This window comes from Triticum urartu, chromosome 1 (assembly GCF_003073215.2).
Source record: "Triticum urartu cultivar G1812 chromosome 1, Tu2.1, whole genome shotgun sequence".
Classification (NCBI taxonomy): domain Eukaryota; kingdom Viridiplantae; phylum Streptophyta; class Magnoliopsida; order Poales; family Poaceae; genus Triticum; species Triticum urartu.
The window spans coordinates 24,518,933-24,530,195 of record NC_053022.1 but is presented as its reverse complement, the minus strand read 5'-3'; the positions used below and the strand labels follow the sequence as shown (position 1 = coordinate 24,530,195).

At 40.2% G+C, this 11,263-nt stretch overlaps 1 non-coding gene and 1 pseudogene across 1 annotated transcript; both read right to left on the bottom strand.

Moving 5' to 3' along the window:
• Positions 1-1,024: 1,024 nt before the first annotated feature.
• LOC125533443 lies at positions 1,025-1,108 on the bottom strand. The gene has a single exon (XR_007294314.1). It is a non-coding gene; the product is annotated as a small nucleolar RNA SNORD36 (small nucleolar RNA).
• Positions 1,109-1,207: 99 nt separating this feature from the next.
• On the bottom strand, positions 1,208-1,292 carry LOC125533445 (annotated as a pseudogene).
• Between the last annotated feature and the right edge of the window lie 9,971 nt (positions 1,293-11,263).

Here is an 11,263-nt window from a genome sequence, read left to right as displayed (position 1 = left end):
TAGAGCTCCTGTAGAAGAGAGGAAATTATGTTATCATGGTTGCCAATGAAAGAAATATCTTCCAACAAAGAACAACTAGGAAAAGAATAATGAACAGAATAATAAACAGATACACAAGCAGCTAGGAGCATGGATAACAATAGTATACTGTTGCTGAGGCATTAGTATGGATAACAGAATAATGAAGTATGGATAACAGGAACAACACCTAATATATTATACTACTGCTGAGGCATTAGTATAATGAACAGAACTTCCTGAAGTATACTGCTGCTGCTGAAGTATACAGTTGCTGCTGCTGAGTTTGCATTAGTTTACAAATCTTACAGAATAATTTGTTTATGCTAGGAATGCATCAGTTTGTACAATACTATAAAGGGCAAATAAAACAACAGAATTGCATAGGGAAAATAAAACGTTTTAACCTGCTGTTGTTCTACACTTCAACATGGATAACAAATCTAACGACGATGGTGGTCGTCATCCTTGCGTTGATTAGTTAAAGATAAGAGCAGCAGAGCAAATATGTGTATTACGCAGACAAACAGGGGTGCTCCTGTTGGGTTGCAACATGAAAGAGCCAGGTTTTTATTACTGCTAAAAAATACTTAGCAACCACAACAGATTATGATCAAAGGAATGGCAACGAATCTAAGGGTTTATTTTTGGCAAAATATCCAAGGTTGAGGAATCCAAAAATGCAAAAAAAACACCGATCAACTGTAGTTGTTTAACCATCACCACACTAACGAACATGTGTTCAAGAGAGTTGTTTGATCCAAAGAATTGAAGACAAATAAACGAAAGAGAAATGTTTCAATTCTATTCAGAAGTATAGTCCAAGCAATATCTGACTTATGATGAAATGCATAGGTCCAGCCGATGACTACACAGCAGCAACTACTTCAGAATTGGCTGGAGAAATGCTTATCCTTTTTATTCTTCAACGACATAAAAAGAAATGCCAACACAGCACCATCAACAACAGACTCTCACCCAACTAATATACTAGAACTAGATCAACCAAGCATCAGTTTTAAAAAGCTCTGTTTAAGATACTTCAACGACGTAAAATCTCAGTAGCATCTCCTTGTAACATGATATGCTCAGCTGACAAACGATTCACATGCAACTCCTCTACATTATATCACACCAACACACGGAGCTGCATCTCTAGATGAGGAACAAAAAAACGTTGATGGCATGCTAAGCATCAGTTTTAAAAAGCTCAATTTTAGATCATCAAAGACCGGAAAGGCCACAGCAGTCTAAATGTTTCACATCCTGTGCCCAGAACAACATCATCATCGTCACGGAAAGGCCGCAGCGGTCTGAACAGTCAGCTATCCAAAAAACATAGTGACCCACATCACCAATGAGCTACTGTGAGCATGTAAGGACCAGATACAATGCAGAGCTACTAAGCAAATGGGATCGGGCAGAAGGGCAAAGAGAGGGAGGTGGCTACCTTCTCCACAGGGGAACTTCCTGGTGGTGATGTTGAGCAGCATCCTGACCGGGCCCTTGACCTTCAGCTGCTTCTCCTTGGCGCCCTTCACCAGATCTGAGGTCACTGTTCAACACACGCACGCACAAACGCATCAGATCGGAGGTGCACAAATCCAGCCTCATCCAACCAAGCACTAACAAACACATGAATGATACTAACATAAGCCATATAGTACTCTTGGAAGTGTGCAGTGAATTTGCACAGGAGTACGTACGTACAACACAATAGAAACCTCAAGAATCACGGTGTGGAATACAATGGGGAATGTTTGTTTGGTCGAGGATGGGTCAGGCGCCCTTGATCACGAGACGGGGCAGCCCAGGCTGTTGATGCAGTACTTGCTCACACTACCCAAGAACATCCTGTTCAACCAAAGGAACCGGATCAGCTTGTTTCTTTCATACATGAAAGGTGACGCCTATCACACAAGCAGGCAGGCAACTGTCCTAGAAACTTCATGATCTAAATAGATTACAAGATGAACTCCCGGAAAAAAATCGCTAAATGAACTGATCTAGAAGGTTACTACAGTGCTACTACATGGCTGCACTAAAGAATGTGAAGATGCAGTTCTAGATACGTAGGATTTGAATCAATTTTGGTTGTACAAGTAGAGTTCTTCACTGTGACCGTGAGAGATTTCCATGAAGCAGTGCAAGTCAGTTTTCAGTAGCTACTACTAAGACAGACTGCCTGAACAGTTCTATCCGCGGCATTCAGTTCTATGGAAATAAAAATGCTATGCCAAGGCGCAAATGCGCTATAGATCAAGAGAAATTTATATATACACATGCAGTTTCATGTATGCAGGAGCAGATGTAACACATACTTCACACTGTATCAGATTCATAATGACACATCCTAGCAAAACTGAAGCTAATTTCGATCACGCAGTTGCCGCCATGGGCAAAGCTCTGTAGCAGGCTCGCCTGGCCACTCAGACAATATCCTCGATCTGCAAGGGCAAGAACAAGAGTAAGTTTTGGTCACGGTAATAAGATGATGATATAAAAAAATGATTGGCGGATGGTGAAATGTACACAAGACAGCATGTTTTATTGCTTCCTTCTGATTGCTCACACCAATAACATCCCGGTCCTATGTTTGCAGTACAGAAAGCCACAAAGAATTTGGTGGCAGACAGAATATTTATGCTTCCCTTTTCAATGGAGCCCCAAACCAAATACACCCTCGTCAATAATGCAAGTCCGTAGATGCAATGTAACATTGGACCACTAAATGACTATGTAAAGCATGATAATGGCCTAACTAGATCTGAGATTTCACACAAGTGGCAACTATACTAGTACAATAGTGCACCCATGTCTCATGAAAAGCACGATCCTCGTACTACAATTGCTTATTAGATCTAAACTACAAATCGAAATGGCTAGACATCACAGATCACATGCTTAAATTAGGAACTACGAACAGTTCATGTTCCTGATAAATTCAGAAGGGTCGCACAGATCGAACACTAATTGCCGCATTCCCGGGGGGAAAACAATTAGACCTACATGGGAAGGTAATCCAGTAATCCGATCACGGTTCAAATTGCGCATCAATTACAGCCTAAATATTCCAGACTAGAGAAGATCTGACATCGAAAGGGGCGAGAGATGGGATGAGATGGGGTATGACGAACCAGGATACCGTGCTCGAGGCAGTAAAGTTCCCAGCACGCATGGCCGAACTGGATTACAGGAAGTCGCCAGGATGCCGACGCCGACGAGCGTGGCCGGCAGGATGCCGAAGACGAAGTCGCTGAAGGAGATGTTGTAGCTCCGAGGCGCGCGCCGTGGTGCTCCTGCCATGGGTCGGGCGCGCGAGGACGGTCGGGCTACTCCCGCTTCTCCTCCAGAGGCCTCCGCCGTGCGCTGCTCCCACGTGAGCCCTGCATGTCACCCAAGGAGAGGAGAGGACCAATATGTTAGGAACCGCGGTAGAGGGAGGGGAGGCGCGGAGTGTCGTGCGCGTACGTGCTCGTGGCGGGGCACGCCGCCATCCTGGCCGTGGACTACCTTCCTATGGTCGCCGGGCCGGCGAAACGAGGCGTTGCGCGACAAAATCCCAAGGACGGAGTGGTTGGTTGGCTCAGAGTGGATAAGGCTAGGAGTGAACGGGAGGGAGGGAGGAGCTCGATCTCGTCTACGGTGAGGGTCGTCGATGGTGGGCGGCGGTGGATCGAGATCTGAGGAAGGGAGAGGGTGACTTGGAGATGGGGATATGGGATCGAGGGGCGTGGGAGAGGGTGGAGCAGCGGCGCTTGGGGGTGGGGGTCGAGCTCCGCCGGAGGGAGGTGGCCGACGCACGCAGGAGGGAAGGAGGAGAGGGGAGGCGACGGGGTTTGCCATGGGAGGGAGCGGGGAGGGGAGGAGGAGAGGAGAGCGAGGGGAGAAAGAAAGGAGGCGGGGGGTGAATGAAAAATGTCCACGAGGACTAGGGTTTCAGCTTAGGCGGGCTTGGGGTGAGGACAGCCGTTAGATCCGCAAAAATCCAACGGTGTTCCATCCACGATCCGCGTGAAACGCCCATGGACCAGTCAAAATGCAGTACACGCATACGATGTGATGACCATCTAAATTGGTCATGGTTAACTACAAAATTGGTCGTAGTTAACTAAAAATCAATTTTGTATTTTTCGAGTGCTCGAAATAAGTTTTTTTGTGAAGGACCTATAATATATTTGTTGCAAAATTGGATCAAATCATTTTTCTAAAATACTAGGTCATATTTAATTCACAATTGACCAAATAGTTGGGTGTAAAATGTTTTGATCCACCTCTCGTGAAAAAAACAAATTTTCGCCGATTCAGTTGGAAGCGGGTCAAATTTGAACTGTAGCTGCCTTGTAGTTTGCTCTTTATTTTTTCCAAAAATCGTTTCTAGGTACATAAGTATCTATTAAATTAGAGAAAAACCAAAAAATTCTAAGATTCAACCACTAGCTAGGAACAGTTATTCCCGCCGTTTTGACCGCATTTTGAAACCGGCATAAAAATTCAAAAAAATCAAAAAATTGGGAAACCTTCGCATTGTGTCGTTATATGTGGCCAAGTTCCCAGGAAAAATAACAAACTTGTAATACGTCAATTATTTTTAAAAAGTGTTCTTAGAAACGAGCTATCAAGTGTGGAGATCAATGGCTTTCAAGCCAAATGATCAATTTAAGGCCACATTCATGGCATAGTTTGTTCAAATGATCTCATATTGTGCAAAAGGGTGCATATTGAAAAGGCAAACAATGTTGCCTAAGGAAGTTTTCATTTTCTTTGGACGAAAAAACCATTTGCCATTTTTCGAGTGCCCAAAAGGAGGTTTTTTTGTGAAGGACCTCCCAAATAATTGTTGCAAAATTAGACCAAATCATTTTTCTAAAATACTAGGCCATATTTAATGCACAATTTACCAAATGGTTGGGTGTCAAAAGTTTTGATCCACCTCTTGTGAAAAAGACAAATTTCTGCCGATTTAATAGAAAGCGGGTCAAATTTGAACTGCGGCTGCCTCATAGTTTGCTATTTATTTTTTCCAAAAATCATTACTAGGTACAAAAGTATCTATTTAATCAGAGAAACGCCAAAAAAATTCCAAGATTCAACCACTAGCTAGGAACGGTCAAGCCCGCCGTTTTGACCGCATTTTGAAACAGGCATAAAAAATTCAAAAAAAATCAAAAAATTGGGAAGCCTTCGCATTGTGTCATTATATGTGACCAAGTTACCAGGAAAAATAACAAACTTGTAATACGGCAATTATTTTTAAAAAGTGTTCTCAGAAATGAGCTATCATGCGTGGAGATTCATGGCTTTCAAGCCAAATGATCAATCTTATGGCCACATTCATGGCATAGTTTGTTCAAATGATCTCATATTTTGCACAAGGGTGCATATTGGAATTCCAAACAATGTTGCCTAAGGGACTTTTTATTTTCTTTGCACGGAAAATTCATTTTCCATTTTCCGAGTGCCCGAATTGAGTTCTTTTTGTGAAGGACCTACCATATATTTGTTGCAAAATTGGACCAAATCAATTTTGTAAAATACCAGGCCATATTTGAATCACAATTGACCAAATGTTTGGGTGTCAAAAGCCTTGATCCACCTCTGGTGAAAAAGACAAATTCCCGCCGATTCAGTAGGAAGCGGGTCAAATTTGAACTGCAGCTGCCTCATAGTTTGCTCTTTATTTTTTTCAAAAAAATCATTTCTAGATACATAAGTATGTATTTAATCAGAGAAATATTAAAAGTTTTCCAAGATTCAACCACTAGTTAGGAACGGTCAAACCGCCGTTTTCATCGCATTTCGAAACAGGCTTAAAAAATAAAAAATAAAAATTGGGAAACCTTCGCATTGTGTCATTATATGTGACCAAGTTTCCAGGAAAATAACAAACTTGTAATACGGCAATTATTTTTAAAAAGTGTTCTAAAAAATGAGCTATCATGCGTGGAGATTCATGGCTTTCAAGCCAAATGATCAATCTTATGGCCACATTCATGGCATAGTTTGTTCAAATGATCTCATATTGTGTACAAGGGTGCGTATTGGAATTCCAAACAATGTTGCCCGAGGGACTTTTTATTTTCTTTGCACGGAAAATTCATTTTCCATTTTCCGAGTGCCTGAATTGAGTTTTTTTTGTGAAGGACCTACCATATATTTGTTGCAAAATTGGACCAAATCAATTTTCCAAAATACTAGGCCATATTTGATTCACAATTGACCAAATTGTTGGGTGTCCAAAGCCTTAATCCACCTCTAGTGAAAAAGACAAATTCCCGCTGATTTAGTAGGAAGCGGGTTAAATTTGAACTGCATCTGCCTCATAGGTTACTCTTTATTTTTTCAAAAAATCATTTCTAGATACATAAGTATCTATTTAATCAGAGAAACATCAAAAGTTTTCCAAGATTCAACCACTAGCTAGGAACGGTTAAACCCGCCGTTTTCATCGCATTTCGAAACGGGCATAAATTTTTTTAGAAAAATCAAAAAAATGGAAACCTTCGCATTGTGTCATTATATGTGACCAAGTTTCCAGGTAAAATAATAAACTTGTAATAGGACAATTATTTTTAAAAAGTATTCTCAAAAATGAGTTATCATGCGTGAAGATTCGGGGCTTTCGAGCCAAATGATCAAACTTATGGCCACATTCATGGCATAGTTTGTTCAAATGATCTCATATTGTGCACAAGGGTGCATCTTGGAATTGCAAACAATGTTGCCTAAGGGAGTTTTCATTTTCTTTGCACGGAAAATTCATTTTCCATTTTTTGAATGCCCAAAATGAGTTTTTTTGTGAAGGAGCTACCATATATTTATTGCAAAATTGGACCAAATCATTTTTATAAAATATTAGGCCATATTTAATGCATAATTGACAAAATGGTTTGGTGTCAAAAGTTTTGATCCACCACTTGTGAAAAAGACAAATTTCTGCCGATTCAGTAGGAAGCGGGTCAATTTTAAACTGCATCTACCTTATTGTTTGCTCTTTATTTTTCCCAAAAATCAGTTCTAGTTACATAAGTATATATTTAATCATAAATACATGGTTTGGTGGCGATACGTCGAGGTTTGGATGTGGCCCAGGGCCCCAACTCCAAAGCGCGTAAACTCGCATGCCCGTCGCGTGGTCACCGCGTGACCTTGGCGTTGACATGCGTTCTGGGAGGCCTAGGCATGTCTAGTGGGTTGGGCACTCCCCAGGTAGGTGCTAGGAAGAAAATTACAACAGAAGAATCTCATGAGGAGACTGACCTATGCTCAAAGATGCATTAGCAGTCAAGTGTTTGATTAGCGGTATGGGAAATGCACATGGCCAATGGGCGTGAGTTCTGGCTGAGGATGATCATCTACTAAGGAGAATGTCTTAACAAATTTTTAGCTCAAAAGGAGGATCCTAGGTGGTACTTGCTTTGCCAAGTACCACGCCAGACAAAATTATGAATGTTGAAGCTGGGCTCAAAATAATGAATGGATTGAGCTGAAATTTGGTGGAGGATGGTTATTTGGGCATAGGAAAGCATTGTAGAAAATTGATACCATTTGGACATGCCAAAGTAGTACTTCCTTCACAATGCTCTTGTATGGACAGAAACTTGGGAAAACTTGTGAGAGAGATTGGATGAATGAAATGAGCTCAAAATTGGTGTAGGTAAGTTACATAGGTATGGTCATGTGCTGGTAAATTTTCAGATCATTTGGGTAAGGCTAGATAGTACTTACTTCACAAAGCTTCTCTCGAGGTAGAAACTTTGGAAATTTCCTGAGAAAGATTTCCTAGGAAAATTTAGCTGAATATTATCATGTGGCAATGATTTGGGTATGGAAGAGTGCCCAAAAAGTTTGAGGGTAATAGGAGGGGTCTAGATAACACTTGCTTTGCAACATGCCAATTTGGCCATAAAATATAAATTGAACCTGGGCTCACATAGATGATTTGACTGAGCTGCAATTTGGAGGAGGGTGATAATTTGGGCATATGAAGGAATTGCATAAATTTAATGTCATTTCGATATATAAAAAAGGTACTTCCTTCACAATACTTCTAGGTGGACAAAAACTTTGGAAATTTGCCGAGGAAGATTTGCTAGGCAAATGGAGCTGAATTTTGTCATGCGGTAATGATTTGGATAGGAAAGAGTGCCCAAAAATTCTGAGGGCAATCAAGAATATATAAATAGCACTTCCTTCATAAAGTGATGTTGTGAACAAAATAGGAAAATGAATATTGTTGAATTAGTTTTGAACTAGGCAAGGAAGGATTTTTACATATTTGATGAATATACGACTCAAAGAATTCATGAGATTTTTTTGCGAATTTTGGGAATGGCAGAAATATAGGTTGCTTCACAACCTATGGCAAAAATTGACACATGGACATGACAAATAGGCAAAACTGATGAGGTGGCGCCAAGTCATATCAATCCACCACAATTTACAAGGTTATGACGATCTATATTGGTCATGATCAGCAAGAAATAAGGCAGCGGACTAGTGTTGTCTGCTTTATGACCATTTCGTGTAAGGAAATTACGACCTTTCTGACCAAAATGGTCGCAATGGTCGGAACAGCTTTTGACCAATTCTTTCAGGGTCACTGACAGAAGGTCACTAGTTGACATATTTCTTGTAGTGTCATCGGTTTGTTACTTGCCCGAGATTCGATCGTCGGTATCTCAATACCTAGTTCAATCTTGTTACCGGCAAGTCTCTTTACTCGTTTCGCAATGCATCATCCTGCAACTAACTCATTAGTCACATTACTTGCAAGGCTTATAGTGATGTGCATTGCCGAGAGGGCTCAGAGATACCTCTCGGACAATCGGAGTGACAAATCTTATTCTCGATCTATGCCAACTCAACGAACACCATCGGAGACACCTGTAGAGCACCTTTATAATCACCTAGTTACGTTCTGACGTTTGGTAGCACACAAAATGTTCTTCCGGTAATCGAGAGTTGCATAATCTCATAGTCATAGGAACATGTATAAGTCATGAAGAAAGCAATAGCAGTAAACTAAACGATCAAGTGCTAAGATAACGGAATGGGTCATGTCAATCACATCATTCTCCTAATGATGTGATCCCGTTAATCAAATGACAACTCATGTCTTTGGCTAGGAAACTCAACCATCTTTGATCAACGAGCTAGTCAAGTAGATGCATACTAGTGACACTATGTTTGTCTATATATTCACACATGCATTATGTTTCCGGTTAATACAATTCTAGCATGAATAATAAACATTTATCATGATATGAGGAAATAAATAATAACTTTATTATTGCCTCTAGGGCATATTTCCTTCAGTTAGTTCGCGGATGAAGCCGTGGTAGACGGTGGCAAAGGTATATTTCCTAGAGTTAGGCCAACTTCTCACCGGGATTTGAAACACGGCACAAATGGTATTTCTCCCGGGTCTAAGTTTGGGACCTTCTTGGAATTGAAGATGTGGCTCGATGACTACTCGGTTACGCATTATCGTCCACACAAGGTGGTTCACTCGGACGTTAATGTGCGTTACACGGTTGCATGTGAGGAGGATCGGTGTTCATGGATTGCGCGTGCAAGACCATGGAAAGGAGGGTCCACTTGGCATACAGTGAGTTGTGTACCAAGTCACATGTGGCGAGGCAAGAAGGTGGATGGCAAGGTTGTGTCCCCAAAAACACAGAGAACTCACGTCCGAGTTCATTGCTTACAGGCTTTCAACTCAATATCCTCACTTCCAACCATGAGCATTCAACAAGTCATGGACTTTGTGAAAGCAATCTTTTATTACAAGGTAAATACGTTAAGACATGAAAGGGGAAGCAAGCCGCATTTTAGATGTTGTATGATAATTGAGGGAAAGCATACAACCGAATCCATTGTAGTGTGGCACCTTGCTATCGAGCGCCACACAAAAGGGTCAGCTGAGCGTATTTTTTCTGAAAGTAGTTCAGTTTCTGAATTCTTTTCGTCCTAAGGTCAATTTTGTCATTTTTTCCTTTTTTGTAATTGATGAAAATTTTCTTGATTCTGCGAACAATTTTTGAAATTTATGAAAAAAGAGAATATTTAATTTTCTTAAAATTCAAGTTTTTGACAATGAAAGACGCCATAGAAAGTGTTTCGGGAAACCATACGGGCGCTATAGAAAGTGAGTTTTTTTTTTTGAGACAAGCTATAGAAAGTGAGTGATCCTTCGAGAGACAATAAGGAAGCGAGCGACCCATTGATGGCTGGCCCACCCACGGGCGCTACTTGAGGGAGCAGATGTATCACTCACTATGAGCGATATAATGTTTTTCATACAAATATAACATTTTTGAAATGTATGATTAATTTTTTTTATACATGATCACTTAAAAAAATTGTTTGACGTTTAATTTTTTAATTCACGTTCCACAGTTTTCATATACACCTGGAACATTCTTTTTACATGTCTAACATATTCGAAATATATGATTAATTATTTTTCAATTTTTTGTGTTTGATGACTACATTTTTTGTATACATTTTTTATTTTTCATATATATCAAGGAATTTTAAATATTTTTGAAATATATCATTAACAATTTTTCCCGAACTAGCAAAACAATGAAAGATTTAATTACATTTGTACTTAACAAAAATGCAAAAAAGATAAGGCGCTTGCACGGGCAGGATTCGGTCTCACGCCGCCACCGTCGAGGGCGATAGCTCCGGCTATTGCGACACACGCGTGTTATTTGAAGGAAACAAGTAGTACAATTTTTGCAAACTCATTATGGCCTGCCTGGCCATGGACACGGCGCTGCACAGGAGAGATTTCTTTCCGCCTCGCTTGAAGCGATACGTAGTCGTGCCCATAACTACCCCACAATTTATTTTGGTGTTATCTTTTTTAGGCAAATTTTGGTGCTAGCTTGGTCCGGCTATCATTTAATTGAAAATATGGGCCGTCTACAGGGTTTCCACACCCGCGACAAATACTAAACTAAAATAAAAATAATAAAGTTTCTAAAGAATAATGAATTTAGGGCATTCGTATTACCCTTAAAAGAAATAAGATGAAACAAAAAGTAAAATTAAATTAAAATAATGTAACTTTGTAAGAAAGAATGAATTTTTGGCATTGGTATTACCCGTTAAAGAAAAATAAAATGAAACAAAAACTAAAATGGAACCAAAATAATGAATTTTTCTTAGGAAGAATGATTTAGTGGCATTGGTATTACCCTTTAAAGAGAAAGAAAATGAAACAAAAAATAAA